General features: G+C 47.4%; 1 protein-coding gene and 1 pseudogene across 4 annotated transcripts in view; both read left to right on the forward strand.

Annotated features, from left to right (window-relative positions):
* Window positions 1-24,999, forward strand: part of LOC149337835 (mitogen-activated protein kinase 14A-like) — a 126,770-nt gene that overhangs the window by 94,652 nt on the left and 7,119 nt on the right. The gene's annotated exons all lie outside the window — the stretch shown is intronic.
* LOC149337836 (uncharacterized) lies at window positions 9,851-24,485 on the forward strand (annotated as a pseudogene).

Below are 24,999 nucleotides of genomic sequence, written 5' to 3' on the forward strand. Positions count from 1 at the left end.
GAGGGACTGGGTGATGGCGAAGGGAATTCAACATGTGCAGTGTGATGCTGGGTGATAAATGTGTACCTAGGGCTAGCTATACCTTTTGAACAAGCTAATGGAAAGCATTAGCTTTCCATTAGCAGCATTGCACAGCAATATTGGTGTTTCGTGTGCCCTATGTGCATTACACCTGTGTCTTCTGGACTTTGTTACTTCTGAGCTTGCACATCTGCGTGGTGTATAAATTTTTGTTGTGTGGCTTGCGTGGTGCTTCCAAAATAAAGCAGTTGTCCAAGCACGGTACATCCGATGCTTTTTCTAGCCGTACTGTTGTGGCATCCTGGGTGTTTGTGTGTGGGAAGGTGTTCTTTCTGTTCCTCACCATGGTGGTCACATTATAATGCACTGTCTTCGTGTGGGCCAGAAGTTCTGGCTGACGAAGTGACACTGAGAATGGCACTTTTAAGGGGGCACACTGGTCTTAGACCTATTTTTCTTATTTTTATCCAATCCTAATGAAACTGTACCTCCTTGCTCAGTTTTTTATGCTGATTTCAACAACGAAGTTACCTTTCTCATAAATTAGTCAGTTCCCAAGATAATTAATATTAATTAGGCATTCATTAGTACCTCGGTGCAAAAAAAACTGCTCGATAAAAAGTCATTTTTAATCCATGGCTACATAGTATGATGAGTCAAGAGTGTAATAATCAAAACTGTTTTTCTATTTAACCCTCATTAGAAATTTTACACTTAGAATATCAATGTTCAAGGTGTGAATGTAATGCATCGATAAACATTGCAAAACTATAAATTTTTGAAGTGTGATTGAACAGATCTGCTTTCATTATTGCAGACACTGTGCCTTCAGCTTCCCTTAGCAAAAAGTCTGACATCTCTATCTGTCCTAGATGTTGAAACATCTAGTACATTCTAAGACAGCCAGATGTCCAAAATTTTCATGCCGTTAAATTATCTACTCCTGCATAAATTTAAACCAGACAATGATCTTAATTTAATACTGTGGTCAAATGTTGATTTCTTTAAGGAAAAAAATTGGTACAGTTTGAAAATAATAGTAGATTTCCTAGTCAAATTTATTTATTTATTTATTTATTTACAGATACCTGCAGCGCCCAAAGGCATTAACGCAGAGGGGGGGGGGGGGGGGGTGGCATACAACAAAATCAAGCACTGTAAGTGCTATAGTCGGGTAGTGAGACATTCAAACACACGGAACAGCCATAAAATACAGCACAATCAGGCACACACACACGTACATTAATGATACAGAGTTAAAATATTAAGTGATTCAATGAATGAGCACGAGTAAAAGCATGAAATGCTTCAGCAGATGTGCAGTCAACAACATTTTTGGGGAGTTTGTTCCAAACTGATATGACATGCGGAAAGAAAGAGTTCTGATAAACGTTTGTTCAACATTTGATTTCACGCACCTTAAAAGCATGATCACAACGTGCAGATACAAAATGTGACTGCTGGACATACAGAGTTTTGTCAATCCCGGTTTTGCTGAAATAGATGCGATAGAACATATGTAGTTTACTCCGCATGCGCCTATTACTGAGAAGTTTCCAACCAAGAGATTCCTTTATTGCTGTAACGCTTTGTTGAAAGGCATAATCATTTGGCAAAACGGGCTGCACAGTTCTGTACGTGTTATAAACCATCCGATAGCGTAATCATACATGAATCCCACACCACGCTAGCATACTCAAGATGTGTGTGAGGTACAACAATTCTTTTATATTTCCGTCCCTGGTCCGGGCATGGAAAATCTTGCAGCACGTACTGTTGAACGTAGTGCCGAGGAAACTACGTTGCATCTGTGTGGCCGTTGCGGGTGCCAGGCTTCTTTGGAGTGTTTGGTGCACCATCGACACTCGCCTATGCCGGACATGAGCTGTTGGATGCCAAAAAACAAGGAAAGCAGTGGCTTCGCAAGCACTCGCTTGCGAAGGCTGACCATGTAGCGAGGATTTGTTTGAGTGCCTCAATGGCGATGTAAAACAGTTTGGAGACTGTGCCGAAATTATTCTGCTTGGTGGCATGAACGGCCACATCGAGGATCTGGATGGATACACAGATTGTAACGGGAAGTTAATGCTAGACTTCTGTGAGCTGCACAACCTAGTTATTGTCAATAGAGAAACTAAATGTGAGGGACAAATCACGTGGGAATCCCGTAACAGGCAGACAACCATTGACTAATGTCGCAGGGCATCTATAGCAAGTTCGCAATAATGGAAATAGACGAAGAGGGGAAGTACAGCCTAGGAAGTGATCATAAAGGTATTAGTATATTTTTTGGTATAAATATCATGTACTTTTCTTGACTAAAACAGTTGAAAGTTCGCGCTCCGTTGTCTCCCTTGTCTTAATGTGTCGTCTTTGTGTACGCAAAAAGAATTCTGGGAATGAACGAACTAGCCTCACAACGCATATTACTGGAATACGTTACGGAATAAGGAAGGTTGTCCTCTACCATCGCTCCTGCTCATGCTTTCTATGATAAATGTGCAAAAGTAGGCTACAAGAAAGTAGTCTAGGTTACAATCTGTCGTACAGATTAGGCGGAAGGGTCGTTGAGCAATGACTGCCGGGTTTAATGTATGCGGATAATATTGTAATATTGTACTGTTAGCCAGGAAGATTTGCAAACTCTTGTGAAGACGAAGGAGACGCTCTAGGTTTCAGTTTTAGCGCAACTAAGTCAGGTGGGATGATTTTCAACGATACAACTGATCAGGTGCTTACAATACAAGGCCACGAAATGTTGAGAGTGGCTGAATACAAATATCTTGGGATATAGTTAAACGAAGGGCAGATATACACGGAAAAGCACGAACAGTCTTTTAGGGCTAAGGGACGAAGAGATGCCGGGATAATGAAACATAGGGCATTATGGGGGTACAACAAATATGAAGTACTAAGAGGTATTTGGAAAGGAATAATGGTGCCGGGACTTACTTTCGGCAATGCGGTTCTGTGCTTAAGGGCAGAAGTTCAGTCGATATTAGACGTAAATCAGAGAGCTGTTGGAAGATTAGCACCAGGTGCCCACGGCAAAACCACAAACGAGGCAGTACAAGGGGATATGGGCTGGGCATCGTTCAAAGCATGGGAAGCTCTGAGTAAAATACTATATGAAGAACGCCTGAGGAAATTGGACGATAACAGGTGGGCAGCTAAGGTATTTAAATACTTACACAAAAAGAGCGTTGACCCACAATGGCGGGAAAGAACTAGGAAGCGAACATGTAAGTATGCCGGTCATGAGGACGGAGAAAGGAATAGCATTAAACGACAGGGAAAAAACACGGAAGTTAAAAATTGGATTAATTCAATGGAAAAGAAGCATAGTGTAGAACTATATCGATACTGGAAAAGGCAGATCAGGAAAGAATTTTTCTATGATAACTCAAGAGGCAGTGCCGTACTCTTTGAAGCTAGGTCAGGGTGTCTTAGAACGTGCAGCTACTAAAAAAAAATAACGAAGAAGATGACACATGTGCTGTGTGTGGTATATTTGTATTGCAATGGGTTTTTCGGGCACAAATCGCAGAACAGCGTTCACTGACAGTCAGCGGTTTTAGCAGCACCAACCCGAAGCACACGCTCGCCGAGAGCAGTCCCACTGCCGCGTGGGCACTTCTTCGTCATTACAATGGCTCCTAGTGAAGGAGGAGCCATCCTGGCAACTCAAGGCGTCGTGCACATCATGGGTTCGTGCTTCAGGTGGCTAATGTGAACAGTTTCACGGCCACGGCGGCGGTGGTCAGAGGAGGATGCCCCCACAACGTAGTCTACGGGGGAACTCTGACTGACAACACGGTGAGGGCTGTGATATTTGGTGAGGAACTTGGACGACAGGCCAGGAGGACCAGAAGGGACCCAGAGCCAAACAAGGGAGCCGGCAGGTAGGCGGGTAAAGGGTTGACCAGAAGTTGGTGTCATTCTTCGGCTTGTTGTGCGATTTCAGAAGCAGACGAGCAGTCAGGGGCATTAGGATGGTAGGGGAGAATGGTGTCAAGCAGGCAGATAGGTTCGCGTCCATAAAGAAGGAAGAATGGCGAAAACCCAGTAGTAGACTGGACAGTGGTATTATAGGAGTATGTAACAAATGGGAGTACGAGGTCCCAGTTAGAGTGGTCGGGAGTGACATACATCGTGAGCATGGCACCGAGCATCTGATTAAACCTTTCGGTTAGCCCGTTCATCTGAGGATGGTACGCCGTGCTTGTTCTGTGAACTACGCGGTATTCTTGTAAGAGGGCCTGGACAACATCTGATAAAAACACGTGGCCACGGTCGCTAAGAAGCTCATGGGGAGCACTGCGGCGAAGAACGAGGGTGCGAAGAATGAAGAATGCTGCTTCCCTGGCTGCAGCCTCCGAAAGAGCGGACGTCTCGGCATAGCGCGTAAGATGGTCGACGGCTACGACAATCCAGTGGTGACCAGAAGTAGAAGGTGGCAGTGGTCCATAAAGGTCAATGCCCACTCGATCAAACGGACGGGCAGGGTAAGATAAAGGCTGCAATGGCCCGGAAAGGCGCTGCAGCATTGCCTGTCAAGGCATGAGCGAATGTACTTTCGTAGAAAGGTGTACACACTGCGCAGTAGTACTGGTGCCGAAGGCGCGTGTATGTTTTGTGGGGTTTTAATGTTGGGGGAGATAAATAGGTTCTCCCCGCTTAACCGCGGCTGACCCAGTTCAAAACCACATGACCCCACATCGTGGTCGCGACGGGCCTTGCTCTGCGGGAACAAAGGAACGACACACTGGCTGACACAAACAAGGCATTTATTGCTGTAACAACAATAACGCCAGCTAGCAACAAAATACACTGAGGAATCGAGTATGTCCGACTCACCAGCACGGCTACGAGCGAACGTTCGCCCACGGCAGGGCAAGGGAAAAGCTCCGAGGCCGGACGGGACGGGGTGGCGGGAGCGTTCCGACCACGAGGCACCCGTCAACAAAGAGCGGAGCCACGAGCGAAACGTCCACGCGCTTCCCAGGTCCCAGGGAGAAGAGAACCGGCTATCCCCCGCGCGCGCAGCAAAACGCCATCCGTGGCGCTGGTGTCGCTGCGACGCGAGCGCCCTCCCTTGTTAGTTTAAATAACCCAGCTGAGAAGAGTGCCTTGCTGGGAGCTAACCACAGGGAACTAGTGCGTTGCTGGAAATTGAACACAGGGTACGAAGGCGTCCCCGCAGTTTTTGAGACCAGCATGAGTGTTCTGGGGTTCGGCATGAAAAGATGCACAGACTTCAGTGCGTAAGTGGCGAGGTATGACAAGTAGCCATCTTCGACCGTCTGGCATGTAATTCCGGTGGTAAAGGAGACCGTCTTGCAGAGTGAAGTGGCTGGCTTGACGACGAAGCGAGCAGGAGGGCGCTGGCATAGTGCGGCCGGAAAGGAGGCGCACGAGGGTGATCCAGGCGTCTTTACACTCCTCCAGAAGCATGTTTGGAGGGTGTAATGAAGGCAGCACGGGGTCAGTGCTAGAGAGGGTCGCACCTTCGGCAAGCAGCGATGACCGGGAGAGGGCGTCAGAGTGCTTGCGTCCGGAACGGTAGATGGCTCAACTGTCGTACTCCTGAAGTCGCAGTGCTTAACGACCAAGTCGGCCGGATGAATCCTTCAAGGACAACAGCCAGCATAAAGCATGGTGGTCGGTGACTACTTTGAACGGGCGGCCGTAGAGATATGGTCGAAATTTGGTCATTATTCACAAAATGGCCAAGCATTCTGTTTTGGACACGGAATAATTGGTCTCGGCTTTAGACAGTGTGGAGCTGGCATAGGCGACAACATATTCATGAAATATAGGCTTCCGTTGTGCAAGCACAGCACCAATGCCGGTGCCACTAGCATCCGTTTGGATCTCGGTTGGAGCATTCGGGTCGTAATGGCATAGTATGGGTGGTGAAGTAAGGAGCCGGCGTAGTGGAGCAAAAGCATCATCACATTTGGAGCACCATGACCAGAAGGAGTTTTGGGCCTGAAGTCGCGTCAGAGGTGAAATGATAGAGGCGAAATTCCGGATAAAGCGCCGAAAATATGAGCATAGGCCAATGAAACTCCGCAGTTCTTTGGGCGTGGAGGGCTTTCGAAACTCTGCAACCACACGAAGTTTTGCAGGATCCAGAAGGATGCCGTGTTTAGAGACGACGTGACCGAGGATGGTCAGTTGGCAAGCTCGAAAATGGCATTTTTTCAAATTTAATTGCAGCCCTGTGGTGCTGAAGCAAGTCGGCACTTGGCGCAGACGAGTCAGATGAGTTTCTCCCACCGCACCACCAGCCGCTCGTGTGCGCCGTGGCTAACCGGAAAGTGGGGTTGTTCTCTCGAAGTCGGTGTCCGTTCCGACGGAGATGCTCGCATTCCTCGTCGCCAAACAGGGATGTGCTCGCTCCTTTGTCTAGCAAAGCCATGAACTTGCGTTGAGCAACTGTTAGCTCAATAATGTAAGCACCCGTCTGTTCTGTTCTAAGCAGCAGACAGACGCTTCGGTGGCAGCAACGCAAAAAGCTCTTTATTCGAGGCAGCAGCGTCCTTTTATAGGTAACGCTGCATGCCGGTCAGGCACACGTCAGTTCCGTTACAATGTTATCAGACCAACTGGCTGATACAGAACATTCCTTCCTCCTTAATCAAAGCTACACGCGTTTCTTTCCGCGTTCATAACTGGAGGCTTGATAGCAATCAGGAGGACGTCTTGTGCGATTACTTCTTCGCAAATGGGCCTCTTCGAGTGTAGCCATGGTTTTCACCGGAACAGCGCGCACTAAGACACGGACAAGAAGGGAGACACGACACACACGAGCGCTGACTTTCAACTGGTGTTTATTGTTTGGAACGAGGCATATATACACAGTTCCAACAACACAAGGAAAACAACCATCCATTCATAGATTCATAGTCAATTCATGCATGTCACACTGAACAAGAACGATAACAACATTATCATTTTCCCTTCACTAAAAATGCCAATTCTTTTGAACTGATCGATAGAGGGCTACTGACGCATGCGTCTTTAGACCAGGCGATGTGCGCTGCTTCGATTATTTCGCGTGTTAATTGGTCACTGTGTTTACTTAAAATTCGTGTGCTAGTGAAGTCAGGGTGGCAAGTTTTGTTTTCACAGTCTCTACAATGAATCCCGAGATGCCCTTTTACTGTGTTATGCACGTTATTATTGTGCTCCTTCAGGCGTTCATTGAGGCATCTCCCCGTCTGACCCACATACAGCTTGCCGCATGACAAGGGAATGGCATACACTACACCTTCTTCACATGACACGAATCGATTTTCATGCTTGATGTCGCAATCTCTGGGAACGAAATCAGTATTAACCATTTTGCACTTCTTCCCAAGCTTATCTGGAGCCGAAAATATAACCTTAACTCGTGCTCTATTCGCTATCTTTTTTAGTCTGTGGGAGAAATGATGAATGTAAGGTACAACAGTAAATTTTTCTTTTTCCTTCCGCGTCTCTGAATCTGCCTGCTTCCCTTTTCCCTTATGAATCTATGAATGGATGGTTGTTTTCCTTGTGTTGTTGGAACTGTGTATATATGCCTCGTTCCAAACAATAAACACCAGTTGAAAGTCAGCGCTCGTGTGTGTCGTGTCTCCCTTCTTGTCCGTGTCTTAGTGCGCGCTGTTCCGGTGAAAATGAGTTACCAACTTGCCCAAGCATCTGTTTTAGCCATGGTTGATGCGGTGGAACTTGAAGGCTGCGCTGCCATGTGTCTTGCCTCAGGCTGCGATGCCGGTTCCTCATTTGAAGTGGCGTCATCTAAGCGAACATCCTCAAGCTTGTCCGCAGTGGGACCACTAATCACGGAGCCAGCAGGGGAGTCTTATTTTCGAGGAAGCTGATGGCAAGTCTCACTGAACAGCGGCACTTGGAGTGGACTCAGGATGCGCTTCTTTTGCGACGTCGGGATGGAGTGATGACTTTGCACCCGATATCCAGCTGGGTCTCAAGTGGTTGATATGCACAAAACGAAACTGGTCACCGACTTTGACTACAAACGTAGAGTCGCTTACACGTTGCATTACGACCGCTTCCTCCCATGACAGGGTTTCCCCTCTCGTAGTCTTGACGAGAACTGCATCACCGGCTTCCATCTGCGGGTCCCTTCCTCGGCCCTCGTTGCGATGAGTGGCGTCTCTGGCTTGGCGGCTGCGCATGTCCTGCACAAAACTTGGCTTCAGGAGCGAAAGCTTCACTCGGGGTTGTCGTTTCAGGAACAGCTCAGCCGGCGTTCTTCCTGTTACGGAGTTCGGGGTGTTCCTGTAAGCAAGCAAGAAGTCGGTAAGTCGTTGGTGCAGAGTTCTGTTCTGCCCTGTTAGGTTGTCGTGAAGCACTTGCTTGAGTAGAGTGGCCTTGGTCGTCTGAACTAGCCTTTCTGCTGCCCCGTTCGATGAAGCGTGGTAGGGTGGCGTACACGTGTGGCGAATCCCGTGAGAAGAGGTGAAATTTGAGAACTCCTGCGCAGTAAACTGAGGTCCATTATCACTGATCAGTTCCTCCGGGTAGCCATACGTTGCAAATATCTCCATGAGACAGTCGATTGTTTTCGACGTCGTCGTAGTGCGGAGGCATTTTACTTCTATCCACTTTGAGTAAGAGTCTACTAGAAGGAACAAGTTCGAGCCATCCTTCATGGCGAAATCGACATGGACTCTCTGCCAAACACGAGTTGGATAAGTCCATGGATGCAATGGCCCTGGTGCCTTCGCAGGCATGGTCGTTTGGCACACTGTACATTGACGGACAGTGTCTTCTATGTTCTTGTCAATCAACGGCCACCAAACAAACGACCTAGCAAGCATTTTCATTCTTTGCATTCCAGGGTGTTCTTCATGTAGCAATGTTAATACTGCTTCTCGAAGTTCGTCCGGAATGATCACTCGCTGGCCCCACGTGATGCAGCCTTGCTCATACGATAGTTCGTTTCGGCGAACGTAAAAGGGCTGAAATTTATCATCGTGGTGCGCGGGCCAGCCAGATAAGGTGAACTGCACGACTTTGGAAAGAAGGCGATCCCTTTTAGTTGCAGCAGCAACCTGGCTCGCAGTGAGAGGCGTTGACTCAAACACTGCAAGACATTCTTCAGTGTCGTCTTTATGCTTGACCAGAAGTGGAAGCCTTGAAAGAGCGTCGGCAACTTCCATGTTTTTGCCGTTCCTGTAGCGCAGTGTGTACTGATAAGCTGCTAAGGTGATGGCCCAACGCTGAATCCTAGCTGCAGCCAAAGAAGGAATTGGTTTATCTGATGCCAAGATCCCCAACAGTGGTTGGTGGTCTGAATACAGCATGAATTTGCGCCCCTACAGGTATCTATGAAACCTGCTCAGACCAAAAATTAATGCTAGGGCTTCCTTCTCGCCTTGCACATAGTTGCGCTCCGCTGCACTCAATGTTCCGGAGGCAAATGAAATGGGTCTTTCCGATCCATCAGGCATGACATGACAAATTACTGCCCAAGACCGTAGGCCGACGCGTCGCAGCTTAAACCGATTGGCTTTTTCACGTCGTAAAAAGTCAGAACTTGACAGTCTACAAGACGCTGCTTGGCTTCCACGAATGATCTTGAACATTTGTCCGTCCACGCCCAACTCGTGTCTTTTTATAGCAGATCGTACATTGGTGCAGCTACTGTGGCTAAATCTTTGATGAAGACATGGCAGTTGCGCGAAACACACACACAAGACAGGTTACGGGACGAGCGCAATCGCTCGTCCCGTAACCTGTCTTGTGTGTGTGTGTTTCGCGCAACTGCCATGTCTGAAGTATTCAACCAACTAGCCCGACAACATGTTCTACTTTGATGAATTTGGCGTAGAAATTCAGCAGACCCAAGAAGGCTCGTAGCTCAGTTACGTTGCTTGGCTGAGGTGCTTCCGTGATGGCTTTTATCTTTGTTGATGTTGAAAAAATGCCATCAGCTGTCACTTTGTGTCCAAGATAAACGACGGACTGCTTGAAAAATTCACATTTCTGTTCTTTTACAGTGATATTGTGCTTTGCCAGTCGTTGAAGTACCTTTTCCACAGTTTCTTGACAGTCGTCTATATTGTCGCCTACGACGATGACGTCGTCGATATAGCAACCCACTTTTGGAATCCCTTTTAAGACTTCGTCCATTAACGACTGAAAGATAGCAGGTGTGCTAGAGATGCCGAATGGTAGGCGCTGAAACTGGAATAATCCGAGATGAGTGTTTACGGTTAACAGCGCTTTGCTTTCCTCAGCAAGCGGCACTTGCTGATAGGCTTGTGATAGATCCAGAACGCAAAAGATTTTACCTCCTGCGAGCATGGAATACAAATCTTCCGGCAATGGCAAAGGGTAATGGTCAGTTTTTAGAACAGGATTAACCGTGACTTTGTAGTCGCCGCATAACCTTAATCCTGCGCCGCCTTTCTTCGCGACCACCACCAGAGGCGTTGCCCAGTCACTTTTCGTGACCCTCTTTAGTATTCCGGCTTGCTCGAGCTTTTCCAGCTCCTTTGCTACTTCCTCTTTGATGGCAAATGGTATTGGCCGTGCTTTTGAGAACACTGGTTGAGCCCCTTCCTTTACAAAGATGCGAGCTTCGAAGTTTTTGACGACTCCCGGGGTGCTCTTGAAAACCTTGGGATACTTTTTCCGTAAGGCTTCTACCCTCTGCTCCAATGACTTATCCGTGGACAGGCTGTATACTGCTTTCCAGTTTATCTGCAGTTTTTCCAGCCAGTCTCTTCCCATGAGAGCGGGCATCGGCGTTCCGTTTCCCTTCACTACCACTACAGGCAAAGAGATTTCACTTGCGTCCTGCTTGACTAAGACGTTTGCTTTTCCAATTACCTTCAGCTTTTCTCCGGTGTAAGTGCGCAGCGACACATTGGATTCCACACATTTAACATGCGGGAAACACTGCTTATAGAACTGCTCTGGTACAATCGTGACCGCTGCACCTGTGTCAATTATCATCAAAACAGTCTTCCCTTCAATGCTCAGGTCGACGCTGTAGCCCCTTGAACTTTTGCCCGAGAAGAACACAGTCTGAAAACTCAAGTCTTCGGATTCGTTGTCCGTAGTGTCGACGTATCTGACAGCTTTTGCTTTGGCTCCGCTTTTGCAGATGGCTTGAAAATGCCCTTTTTTGTTACAATTTCTGCAGGTGTGGTTGCGATACCAACATTTTTCTCCCGCATGACGCTTTCCGCAATGCTTGCAAGCACTTCGCCGCTCTTCCTCGCGTTTATCTTTTGGCCGTGCAACCGTCCTCGATTTCTTTTCCTTATCACGGCGACGTTCACCCTGAATGACGTTGACGCTGCACGGTTTTGTGTCAAACTCATGCATTTGCTTCGCCTGTTGTGCCGCTAGCTCTTTATCTAGCGCCGTTTGGCACGCCAGCTCGAACGTCAAGTCAGGCTGTGCAAAAAGAGCCCGTTGCGTTTCCTCGTCACGCAAACCAGCTACAAGCCTGTCCCTTAAGGCATCATTTAAAAACGTGCCGAAATTGCAATCTCTTGCAAGATGCTTCAGTTCAGTGATGAAATCTTTGACGCTTTCATTTTCTTGCTGCATTCGGCGATTAAATTTACAACTCTCTGCGATAATTGAATGAGGTGGGCTGAAATGAGCTTCCAGAAGGCGTTTAATTTCTTCGAAAGTCTTCTGAGAAGGCAAATGAGGCACAGTTATCTTCTTTAGCTCTTCGTATGCTTGCGCACCGAGTACGTTCAGAAACAACTTCAGTTTCTTGTCTGCAGAGACATCATTTATGTCTACGAAGTTCTCGAAGCGTTCAAAATACGAGCGTATGTTGTCGATTTTCGGGTTGAATTCGGGCATTCTGCCGAGCTTAGGACCATGTCCAGGTTCTGCCATAATGAGCAAATTTCACTTATCTGCGTTCTTGCGCACCTCCGGCGTTCCTGCGCTCCTCCAGCGTTCCTGCGCTCCTCCGCCGTTCCTGCGCTCCTCCAGCGTTCTTGCGTTACTCCTGGCCTCCGATGAAATCATGGCTGCAAGGGCTCCGTGTCAACTTGCACCGTAGGCTGTTCAGCCTCGTGACCGCTGCTGGCCGGCAGCGGTTTACTGCGCGCCGGATCCCATCCTCGTCGCCAGATGTTCTGTTCTAAGCAGCAGACAGATGCTTCGGTGGCAGCAACGCAAAAAGCTCTTTATTCGAGGCAGCAGCGTCCTTTTATAGGTAACACTGCATGCCGGTCAGACACACGTCATTTCCGTTACAATGTTATCAGACCGACTGGCTGATACAGAACACCGGCGACAACTGGCGTGTCGCTGGGTCGTTGCGAATGATAAGCCAGCGGGGCGAGGAGTTCGTGTGACTCACTGAGCACCGCTGTTGACGCCACCGGCTGTGCGGTGTTGCTCACTGGCGGCTCCGTTCGTGTCCCGAAAACGCGCGCTCTGGCGTAGTGCGCTCGTTGGTTGCACCGGTAGCAGAGGGTGCTCGGCCCGTGCAGGGCGGGGCAGTTGTTGCCGCGCGCTGCTTGATCGTTCCTCCTTGCCTTAGCTCTAGCGTCCTCGGGTCAGTATGTCGGTCCTGATTCTGGTTTGGTTTATGGGGTTTAACGTCCCGAAACGACTCAGGCTATGAGGGACGCTGTAGTGAAGGGCTCCGGAAATTTCGACCACCTGGGGTTCTTTAACGTGCACTGACAATGCACAGTAGACGGGCCTCTAGAATTTCCCCTCCAAGGAAATTTGACCGCCGCGGCGAGGTTCGAACCCGCGTCTTTCAGGTCAGCAGCTGCCATAACCACTCAGCCACCGTGGCTGGCCCGCTACCGATTTTGAGTACCTTGGCCAGATGAAGCTTGTGCATAGCATATGTGTACGGGTCGAGGGCTCGATCAGATAATTACCAACCGTTTCTCAGCTGCCCGTCACTGAATGGAACCGTTTCGACTCCCCGGGAACGAGTGCGAAAAGTGTCTTCGTTCCAGGCGCATCGCGGCTCAAGTGCCTGCGACGCCGGCGGATGTGGCCGATACGCGCGGGAGGCAAGTATGTCCGCCTGTATGCGCTTGGCTGCCGAGGCGAGTTCGTCCAAATCCTTGAACTGTACGCCTCATAGGTAGCCTGAAAAGGTAGGGTGAGCTTGTCACGTGACACGTTCTACGTTCTCGCTGTTCGGAGCTGAAGGGTCTGCGAAACGATGAAGTTCGTCCATCGCCCTCACATACTCACGCAAGGATTCGTTCAGATGCTGAGTACGCCGCTCCAACGGCACAAGGCCAGAGGAAAAGAAAGGACGATACACAGCGCTGACTAACAACAGAATGTTTATTCAGTAAGCCATGCTTATAAAGGCTCCAGTTCGCGTCGCAGACAACGCTCGTAATCTGCGGGCAACAACTCCTCGCTAAACCTCGCTCGGAACTGCCCCGACTGGTGGCCAGTGAGGCGAAACAAGCGGGCAGCCTGATCAGTCAGAACCTCGCTATCGGCAAGTCCCGTCGCCTGCTGGTAAGTCAGCATGCGCTCCAGGTGCTTGTTGGCGCTGACAAGATCGTGATAGCCGTCATAGCTGTGAACGTCCATCCGTAGCCTCGGCCTCGGTGTTTTCGGGGTGTTCTGCACGATGCCCGTGAGGCTCTCTATGAGGCGCGAGGCGTTGCACAGCACAGCCTCTTGGGGGTTGGCCTGGCCAGGAAGGGGCCGCGAGAAATGAGCACGGTAGCAGAGGTCGCTCGGTGCTCTCCCTACCTGGCGGCATAGCGCTTGGTGAGAAGTTCCTAGCACCGCCCCACGTCTGAGTGGTGTCGCGTGAATCACCGCTCGGCTCAAACGATATTAGATCGCAGGGGCTAGCGTCAGCCTCTGGGATGTGGGATACAAGAGTATGCTTCATCGCCCCCGCTCCGGAGTCACGAGACGAGTGCGCGCTGCCAGACATGTGGAGAGAAGGCACTCGGCCACTCTCCTCGCTCCCTACCATGACGTGACATCACGACAACGCACTGGCCCTGTAGGGAAGGGGTGAATGCCTTACCTTGGACGCAACCGGTTGCTTCAAGCGAGGAATGCCCAAGGGGTTAAAAGGAGGAGCTCGCGGCAGGAACACTCTCTTGTTGTGGCCCTTCTTCGAGATCCCCCGACGGACCCCGTCCTGCCCGCGACCCCCGGACGACCCAACGTCGGTCGACGACGACTTGCTGAGCTACTGAACCTTATTTTTTCGGATAGAACATTTTTCCGCAGTGTGCTTTACCTGGCGTTAGGTTAACCTAATAAACTGTTTCCTAGTGTCCTCTGCCGTTGCCTATTTCGGCCGAACCTGCCGTGGCTGCGACTCCGTACCACGGGTTGGGGAAACATGTCGCGTACGAGTAAACGTCTGCGTGTAGCCGGTATGGAAGCTCGCCTTCCCGGCCAGCTGGTCACGGAGTGACCCCGTAGGAAATACGCCTGTGGTAGTTGTTACTGCCGCGTCAAGATGTTGCTGAGATGCTGTATGAGACAACCACAGCAGGGACGAGAAGTCAATTCGGCTGGCCACCATGGCTAGCCTGTGTGTCGGCAGTCGGTTTGTCACACCTCTGGCCCCACGTTGCGTGCCAGGAAGGGGGGGGGGGTGGGTTATCCTTGTAATAACGTTCAAAGGGCTAGAAGCAGTAGTCACTTTCTAGCACCAGTGTGCCAGCCCTAGCAGTCAGAGCTGTGACCCCCAACCCACTGTGTGGTAAGTCGCCACCACGGCGGGTTTGCGCCAGAGGGGACAAACACGAGTATTCTACTCGGATGAGCGTTTATTGCTCCCGAGAAATACAAAACAGCAGCAAAACAACCGCCGTAACGAGGGAGTGTTCCACTCCCATACAGGGGGAAAAGCACGAAAAGGGGAGAACGTACGCGAAATGGTGGAAGAGGAAGGTTCCGCTCACCTCGCGTGGCTCCTCGCTCATTTCCCGCGGCAGTCAAGTCACACGCGGTGACCGGGCGATATGGGCACGGCAGCGGTCTCCGTGGCAGATCTCTGTTCCGTGCATGTGCACGGCTGCCGCCAGAAGACGAGCGAGCCTCGGAAGAAACGCGCCTTCTCCTGGGCTGTGGAGAGGAGATCTCTCCGTTGTGAAAGGGGAAAGTCTCCGCGGCGGCGTCGCGAAAGGAAGCGGGTGCGGCGTGAGTGCCCGCCCCCGCAAACCTCTCGAACGGCGCGTGCATAACATCGCGTGATGATAATTACACGCGACCGTTACTATGGGATTCATGTGTATCACCACAGGGTGATCAACACTTCTCGGGAACTCCGAGGCGCCCATCTCCTCAACCAATACACGCGCCTATCACAAACGCCGTCCGGTCGCCGCATTCTTGACCGGCTCCATATCCAATGCACCATCTCCTTTGAGGAACGGGTACGAGCGCCAGAGCACTGGAGATGCGCCATCAGGGTCCACCTATTCCCCGCAGCATGTCGCATTCTGACCATAATCACGACCAAACTCCTTGAGCATGTAATGCATCAAATTTAATCGCTCACCTTGAATCACTGAACTACTTTTACCCGCACCAACGTGGCTTTCGAAAGCTACTATCATGCGAAACGCAGCTCACCGAATTCACTCACAACGTCCTTCAGTACATGGACAATCGCTTACAAATTGATGCCATATTTCTCGATTTTTGTAAGGCTTTTGACCGTGTTCCGCATAATCATCTGCTAGCCAAACTTGCTTTAATTGGAATCCCACAAACATTATTCATCTGGCTCGAGCACTTTCTGAAAGGGCACGTGCAATCTACATTCGCCAACTGCTGCAGCTTATGACATACTGACTTCACATCAGGTGTCCCTCGGGGCGCAGGATTATCACCGTTGTTATTCTTAATCTATATAAATGATCTCCGTACTAATACAAGAACCAAACTTCGACTTTTTGCGGATGGCTGCGTCGTTTATAACATCATCCATGCCCATGAAGACACCATTAAGCTACAAAGTGATATATACACAATTGCATCGTGGTGCGAAAAATGGCACATGCCACTTAACCTAAGCAAATGCCAACTCATGTCCTTCCCTCGTACACAAACCTCCTGAAATCAGACAACTGAAATCAGACAATATCAAACGACCTGCCTAGCGAGGAACTTCAATTTCACAGTGCTGCGGAATCCGTTTGGTGTCGAGTGAGCCTCCCAAAGGGAAATAGACTAGTATTTGGATCCTTCTACCGTCCACCCGATAATAATGAAACTCCAATTCATAATCTTGCTGACATTTTATCAGTGCTATCTGATACCGTTTTTCTGGGCGGCGATTTTAATCTCCCGGAGATAACATGGACTTCCAAAGGTGCAATAACTAATAAAGCACGAATTAATACAACTTTTCGTGACCTGATTACATTGAATAATTTAACCCAATATGTTTTAGTTCCTACTAGACAACAGGCTACATTAGATCTAGTACTTTGTAACGACCCGAACGTTGTGACCAATTTGTCTACGTAACCTGGCCTCAGTGATCATGATGCGGTGATAACGAACTTAAGCATTTCAGTAGTACCGACTCGTCTGCAACCCCCACGGCAGGTATTTATATACGAGAAAGGTAATTTTGACGCCATCCAGGGAGAACTAGTATCGTACTTGCCAATCTTTCAGCGTCTCTCAGAAAGTAACGACGCTGAGCATTTATGGTCCGCGTTTCGCATGAGAGTATTGGAACTCCTAGAGAAATATGTCCCTAAAAAATTCCTGCGGCTAAGGAAAAAACATAAACCATGGTTTAATTCGGATGTACATAGGTTAATACGGAAAGCTAGAAGTGCGTACAAAAAGTGCTCTAAATGTAATACTTCCCTCAGCCGCCAACATTTAAAGGATGCGAACCGGATGGTAAAACTAGGTATCAAGAATGCGAAGCGCTTATTTTTTGCCCGGTTAAACACAGATCTGAAACAAAACCCCAAAGCCTTCTGGAAATATGTAAAGACAAGTAGAACCGATGACACTTCCATTCCCGCACTAATATCGAATGATACCACTATAAAGACAGACGCTGAAAAGGTTGAAATGTTTAATCAGTACTTTAAATCGGTGTTTTCTGAGGAACTGATGCCTGCCACAACCGCATCACTTCCTCCTAACTGTGCCTCTGATCACTGCATGCCTGAAATTAACATCGATGTACATGGTATTGACTGTATTTTACAAGAACTGGACCCCTCTAAATCTACGGGTCCTGATAGAATCCCACCCTACATTCTAAAGAAATGTCACGGCATAATTGCACAGTATCTCTGTATCATATTTAGAGCCCCGCTCGAGACCGGGTTGGTTCCACAGGACTGGAAAGTCGCGGCTGTCAATCCGATCTTCAAATCTGGAGACAAGAAACTGGTGGAAAATTATAGGCCTATATCTTTGACTTCAGTTTCCTGTAAAATTTTTGAGCATATATTGTAGTCAGTTATTTAAATACCTCGAATCCATTAACTTTTTTACTGCTTCACAGCATGGTTTTCGTAATGGGCACTCATGCAACACACAATTAGTCGAATTTCAGCACTTTGTAGGTAACTCCCTCGACAAGAATAAACATGTAGACGCATTATTCCTAGATTTCCAGAAAGCGTTTGACACAGTTTCGCACCCCTTGTTAAATATCAAGTTAAACTCTTTGAACATACACAATAAAACCCATAACTGGATATGTAATTACTTAAACAATCGTAAACAGTGTGTTGTTCTGAATGGCTGTAGCTCATCATACATAACCGTATCTTCAGGAGTGCCCCAGGGCAGTGTCCTGGGGCCACTCTTATTCCTGATATATATAAATGACATTGTAGATGGCATACAGTCTTCCATAAAACTATTTGCGGATGACTGCGTTGTTTACAGGGAAATAAATTCACCATCAGATGCATCTATCCTGCAGAGTGACCTTGATAAAATAGTAAATTGGTGTCAGCGTTGGCAAATGAATCTGAATATTAGAAAATGTAATCACGTCCATTTTTCAAATAAAAAGTTAGAACTTCCTACACAATACATTGTTGAAAACATAATCATAAAAAGCGTCTCAGAGTGCAAGTACCTTGGTGTTTATTTTATGCAGACTCTTAAATGGAACACACACATACAGCAGACAATATCTAAGGCAAGTAAAATGTTGTACTTTATTCGTAGAAATTTCAAATCAGCATCAAAAGATGTTAAAGAAACACTTTATTTCTTGCACGTCAGGTCTATCCTCGATTATGCATCCATTATTTGGGACCCATATCAGGCATACTTGATTGAAGCAATAGAAAAACTCCAAAATCAGGCTGCACGCTTCGTATCCAATAATTATAACCCCTTCCAAAGTATCACTGAGATAAAATCACTGCTGGGCTGGGAACCGTTAAACAACAGAAGAAAAAATTTGAGACTTAAATTCTTCCACCGCATCTTCTATAATCAAACAGGAATTGATAGCCGTAACTACCTTTTGGAACCAACTTGCGTCTCGACTCGGCACGACCACTCCAAGAAGGTGCGCGAATACAATACTAACACAAACAGTTTTTCTAAATCATTCTTTCCACAAACTGTGAAAGACTGGAACTTGCTGCCGGAAGAGTGTGTTTCAGTCTTTGATAATCGCGATTTTTACTGTCGACTGTATTCCTGACAATCTAATCCTTTCCTACTATTGTTCAAGATTTCTGTTACCTTTAATAATGTTCACTTATTGTTTTGTTTTACTTTGATGTTAACTTCGCTTAATGTTCTTGTTGCTTTTTGTGTGAAAATGAATGCGTTGTTTTGAAACTGTCTCCCCTGCGGTAATGCCTTCGAGGCGACGCAGGTATTCTGTAAATAAATAAATAACTAGCTTATCAGACATACGTACGCCCGAAGCTCGAATACACCTCATCTATCTGGCACCCTTCGCAAGTATACCTTACAAATGAATTAGAAGCCGTTCAAAGCCGAGCTGCGCGGTTTATCATGTCCGAGTACTCGCGTGATAGTAGTGTCACTGCACTAAAACGAGCCCTTTCCCTCCCAAGTCTCCAATCACGTCGCATCGTATCACGCCTATGCCTCCTTCATTCCTTTTTCTACCGGCCTATTGACAGCCATCCATTGCTACAGCCGCCATCAAGAATATCCCCTCACCTAAACCACAGTCATCCCATAGCTCCCATGGAAGGCCGCACATCAGCGATGAATGATTCATTCTTTCCAGATGCAATAGCCCGATGGAATGCCCTGCCTGATAATATTGCTTCATGCACGGATCGAGCAATTTTCCGCACTAAACTAGCAAGTGATCTGTGACTTACGTGATGTATTCGGCTTTACCAAATAATCTGATCCTGATTCTCTTTTCATGATTTTGAAGCGAAAAGCTTCACTAGGCTCGTCAACATCGCGCTTCGCCAACACCTCCTCTATACTTGTCAAGGCCTGCGCCTCCACCTCTGACGTCACTAGCCACCAGCCTAGACTGGCCTACCCAGCAGCGCAGCCCCAGCGGCAGCGCTATCACTCTGCTTGCTTCCGCCGCGGCGTGTTCGTCCGGCTGTTAGGCTTTGCCGCTGTCGCTGAAAACGTGGTTCCTTGTTTTGTGCTTCGTCGGCTGCAGCTGAGGTGGATAATAGTTCGCATCGTTGTGTCCTCGACGGCATGTACGATGCCAAACAAGTGTTGTGTGCCGGGATGCACTGGCAATTACATTACTGGGAAAAAAGTGCAAGTTTTTTCGTTCCCTAAAGACGCTAAAAAAGTGGATGCGTGCCATTCCTCGAAAAGACTTCACGCCAACTGCGTACACCAAGGTAAAACTCTTTCATTAGTATTTATGCGGCTGTTCTTCTTCTACACGCACTGTTTGTTGGAGAATGTCATGCTTGTGCGTGCAGTCTGCAAACAGTCGGACGTGCTCTGAATTTATCGCATTGCTGACATCGCTTTAAAAATAGTTAGCCGCTGCTTTTCTTTATCCAAGACGAATGTATTTCTGAAACCCATATTTTTTCTATGCAGGTGTGCGCTGATCATTTCGACTCGAAATGCATCGAGCAAACGACAGCGTACACTGATTCAACGACTGGGAAGGTGATTGAAGTGTCATTGCCGGTGCCGCATTTACGCCATGGTTCAGTACCCACTATATTTCCGGGCCGCCCTTCGTATTTTTCGAAGGTGCAGCAGACGTCGAGAGAGGCGCCCGATGTGAAATGAAGCAGGGAGGAAGCTTGTCATCTCTCGCGTGCGCTTGAGGACTCTCTTGCTTCGTCCGCAGCCGAGAAGAAAAAGTTTTGTTTTTCAACACTTGAAGAAATGAAAACATGCCTTCTAGCACAATCAGTGCCAGAACCCTGGACTGTAATCTATGAGAGAAAGTGTACAATGTTTTTGAACATAGTGGACAGAAGTGAACCGTGCCTGAAAGCTTCTGTGCCAGTGTTTGATGATCTCCGCATTTCCGCATGTTTTCAAGGAGCTTCTATCACGAGCCTTGGGAGCAGTGTTGTACCTGAAAAGGTTCATGATGTACATTCACTGCTGTTGATTTTGGAAAATCTTTGCTTGTTATCCACTGAAAACCAGGCTGCTGAAAACCAAAGCTGTGAGCACTTATTCACTGCTATAAGTGCGCTTCTTGAGAAGCTGGAGATTAGTATTGCACATCAAAAAAAAGAGGCTGTAAAATTTTTAAAAGATCAGTTATTGCTGCTTAGTAGAAGTCGCATTCAGTACAATGCACAGCTGATGGTGTCTGCGTGCATTCTGTACACAATATCAGCTCATGTTTATAAGTTCTTCAGAAGTACAAGCGCACTGACCTTGCCCCATCCGAGCACCATAAGGAAGGTTTGCTCCTCATTCCAAATGTCTCCTATTGTCCTCAGACAATACTTTTCTACAGTATGTGGCACAGAGACTCAAGCAGCTGAAGCCCCACGAGCACCAGGTCATCTTGATGCTAGACGAAATACACATTAAACCTTGGCTAGATTATAAAGGCAGAAACATTTGTGGTGCTGCAGTCAATTCTAGTGATGCTGCAACGTCTGCTCATGTATTCATGATTCAAATTCTTCTCAGTTGTTTTAAAGAAGTGGTACACATTGTTCCTGTGAAAACGATGACTGCCGACCAGCTGCATGACATTCTGAAGAAGGTTATTCTACGCTTGGAGCATATGGGCTACAAGGTTTTGGCAGTTGTCTCCGACAACAATTCACTGAACAGAAAAACTATGATGATGTTTTCAAAACCATATAAATTAAGAATTCTTTACCCACATCCTGCAGACCCTTCACGACCACTTTTTTATGTGGTTGATGCGGTTCACCTTTTGAAAAGCATACGGAATAATTGGATCAATCAAATAAACCCAGGCACATGTCTTTTTACCCCCATTTTGACCTGTCCAACAACAGCATCCATCCTGATCGTATTGATTGGGCATCATTTAAGGATGTAAGAGAGCTGTATAAACAAGAAGCAGCACAACTTTTGAAGTGTGGATATGGATTAACCTCTAGGGCACTAAATCCCAGCAATTTGGAGCGCCAAAATGTCACGTTGGCACTGCAGGTTTTCAGCCCATTTGTAGCGGAAGCCTTGAGGGCTAATAAGAGTGAACCAGCTTTACACCATGCGGAATCAACAGCAGACTTCATCACGATTATTGTTCGGTGGTGGAGCATCGTTAATGTAAAGACACCTTTGAAGGGCATCCACCACCGCAACATTTTTGAAGAGCCAATTTCAAGAACTGAGAATGATCTCAAAATTCTTTTTCTGAATGCCATGATCACATGGCTGGGTGTTTGGGAATTCCTTAAACATGACGCTGGAATTCTCACCAGAGAAACACTGAGTGCATTGAGGTTATCCATGTACTCACTTTCGGAGTTTGCAAAGTACTGTTTGCAGGAGCTTGGCCACAGATATGTGTTGCTCGGCAAAATTCAGACTGACTGCCTGGAGAGCTGCTTCGGGCAATATAGACAGCTGGCAGGCAGCCAGTATCATATATCAGTGCGGCAGCTCTATGAAAGTGAGGGGAGAATACGTCTGCAGAGCACACTGCCTGTAGTAACTGCTGATGACTTGCAGAACATAGAAAGCAGTATACTTCGAGCAGCGCGGAGAGCACTTTCTCTGTTTCTGTCACTGGGAGTGACCTAGATGCTTTAAGTTCTCGCATGCCTGTTGCCTACGTTGCGGGATACTGTGCGCATGCTGCATTGAAAGCACTCAAGTGCGACACTTGCCAGGAAAGTCTGGTCACTGCCAGAGAGCAGGCTCAAACAGAGGATGATGATGATGACACTAATTCATTAATCAGACAATTGGATCGAGGTGGTTTAAAATTTCCATCACCATTTGTTGTCACCCTTGTAATGCATGCAGAAGTGATAGTGAAGAAGCTTGCTGAGAAAGAAAATTGTGCAGAGTTCCTGAGTGGTTCTAACCAAAAGAAGCTGGTCATCAAACTCGTAGTGGAATCTCTTCCGGAAAGTGAGGAAATGATAACATGCATGAAAGGGCACACATATGAACATTTAACCAGTTTGCTAGCAAACTGTGCAACAAACATACTTTTGAATAACCTCTGCAAGCAGAAAAATGACCTTGCACGTGTTGCAAAAGAAAATGAAAAAAAAAGGGAAGCTCGTATCTTTACTGAGAAATCAGCATTTGAGGAGTTTTTTTTCGAAATGAGCCAAATCCACAAACCGAAAGTAACGCAACCCCAACTGTAGTGGCAAGCTAAGCCAGTCAACTTTCCTTTAAAAAACAGATCAGAACAAAATGGGTCAAATCACACCTACTGAGCTAGCCCGCAGAACACGTTTCAAATCGAAAATGAGCCAAATCCTTCCACTGCGTGGATCGAAATGAGCCAAATCTGTTCAACCAATAGGAGACTGACTCGGAGACCACGTGATTCAGCCAACATGGCAGCCTCCTTGTAGGCTCGTGCCGGCGGTGCTCGTGCGTGATAGCGCGGACTGCGTGGTCTGTTTCGCGAGCTCCTTTGTTTTTTCAAGACTTTTGCTTTGACGGACTTAGTTCCGCATGGATTGCGACGAGTATGAAGAGGTCGGTGAACGTTCCCTGGAAGGCGTACTGTACGGAAGTAATGAGATCAACGTCCAACCTGCCTTTCAAGATTACTGAAACGAAGGTTTTTTACATTCAGAGAAATGTGACAGGCCAAAGCCCTCAAATTAGAGCCGAACCCCACTACAGGGTTTCGGTGTCTAATTTTGTATCAGTCCTAAAGGGGGGAAAGACCCTTGTACAAACACCGAAACAGTTCGAGCTGTATGCACACCACCTCAACGAACTGAAGGTGAGAGACGTGACCAACCTTCTGGTGACTCACTTTGGTGTGTCATGGAAAGAAAACAAAGAACTTGCGTATTTTGAGGCTGCCTTTCGTCGCTGTCAAGAAAAGGAGACCATGGCAGATTGCGAAGAAGGCTGCTTATGCTGCCAGGAAGACAGGCCTGCTATCCATGTATGAGTGTAAAGCGGGTGACGCATACTTGTAATTTCTTTTTCTGCTGAAGTCACAGCACAAGCATTTGTCCATATTGTTTTGAATGTAACCTAAAACATACTGCAGTAATAATAAAGTTTCGAGAAGAAAGCTGGGTCGAATCTAATGCTTCGCTTTGATATGAGCTAAATCCAATATTTCCATTGCTGTATAGGCCAAACTATGCACGTAAATTTTTGGCGATTAATGCTGTTCGACTGCTCTATCTGCCCCATAAAACTTGTGAGGTACTAGGTTGAATAGCAGCGCATTCCTTTCAGACAAGAAATTATGGCCTTGTTCTAAGTTTCTGTTTTGGTGGATCTGGCTCATTTCGAAAAAAAACTCATTTGTGCTTTAGTACTACACTGATGTCTTTCCATTCTGTTGGCTGTTGTTCAAAATGAATGATTCTCAATGTTATGTATGCACTGCTTCTGACTTGTTTTCATGTGCCATGTACATTGTGTATTGTGTGCTGCTGCTTGTAACCAAACCGGCTTATTTTGTGCGGTTGAGCACTCTTTTATTTTAACTTTGGATACACTATTTTCTTTTTCTGCTCCAAATCTATACGTTTCTTGTGAATTTCAATGTCAGTGCAGTGTTTAAAGATGTGGTGAATTCAATTAATCACATAAAGAGCAATAATTGACTGTATTGCAATAAAAAAAAACTTTTGATACCTAATTTATGCTGTACATACTTGTGAGTATTCTTTGCTGATATCCCCACACTCTACTTTAACTGCCTTGTATGTATGGGTTACACATTGCAATAATTTGAATTTCAGAGGCATTACAGTTCACGGTACTTGTTCTTTTGGGCTTATTTTGCAAACTACCCTCTTGTATGCTCCTCTTACAATGTGTTAATGCTGTGTCACTAAAGCTTTGTGAATCATTTCAAATAAATGCTGCACATTGCGGTTTCTGTATGTATTGCGCCGGCGTTGAGGAGTCCTTCTTTGCTCGCGTGCGGTCCGGCAGCAGTCCGTATTCAGGCGAATGCCTGTGAAGCCGACGGCTGCTTCGTACTCCGTCTTCGGATGGGACGGCTTCTGCGGCTTTCTCCTGATCTTCTTCGAGACGGTTGGGGGTCTGCTGTGGCGGGTCTCAGGGGGTGAGGGCGACAGGGACATTCATTACCACCTCCACCAGATGTCACGTAGTGGGGACCACAGTCCGGCGAGCAGGAAGAGAGCGTAAGGGGCTTCCAAACGAGCCTCCTTATTTGGGCCGACCCGCGGCTGCAAAGAGCTAAACGAGACGGTGGCGGTGCAGCAACAAGCGCTCTCGGCGGTCGTCCAACCGAATGCCTGCCAATCTCGGTCGTGCTCAAGTTTCAAGCTGATAGCGAACTTTCGAGATGAGGCGTACAGTCACTAGAACATTTTGAAACAACGTCGAACCGGCTCCGTCTGAATGCAATCAATATATGGTCGC

The sequence above is a fragment of the Amblyomma mixtum genome, chromosome 7, assembly GCF_055824585.1.
Source record: "Amblyomma mixtum isolate Tamu chromosome 7, ASM5582458v1, whole genome shotgun sequence".
NCBI lineage: Eukaryota > Metazoa > Arthropoda > Arachnida > Ixodida > Ixodidae > Amblyomma > Amblyomma mixtum.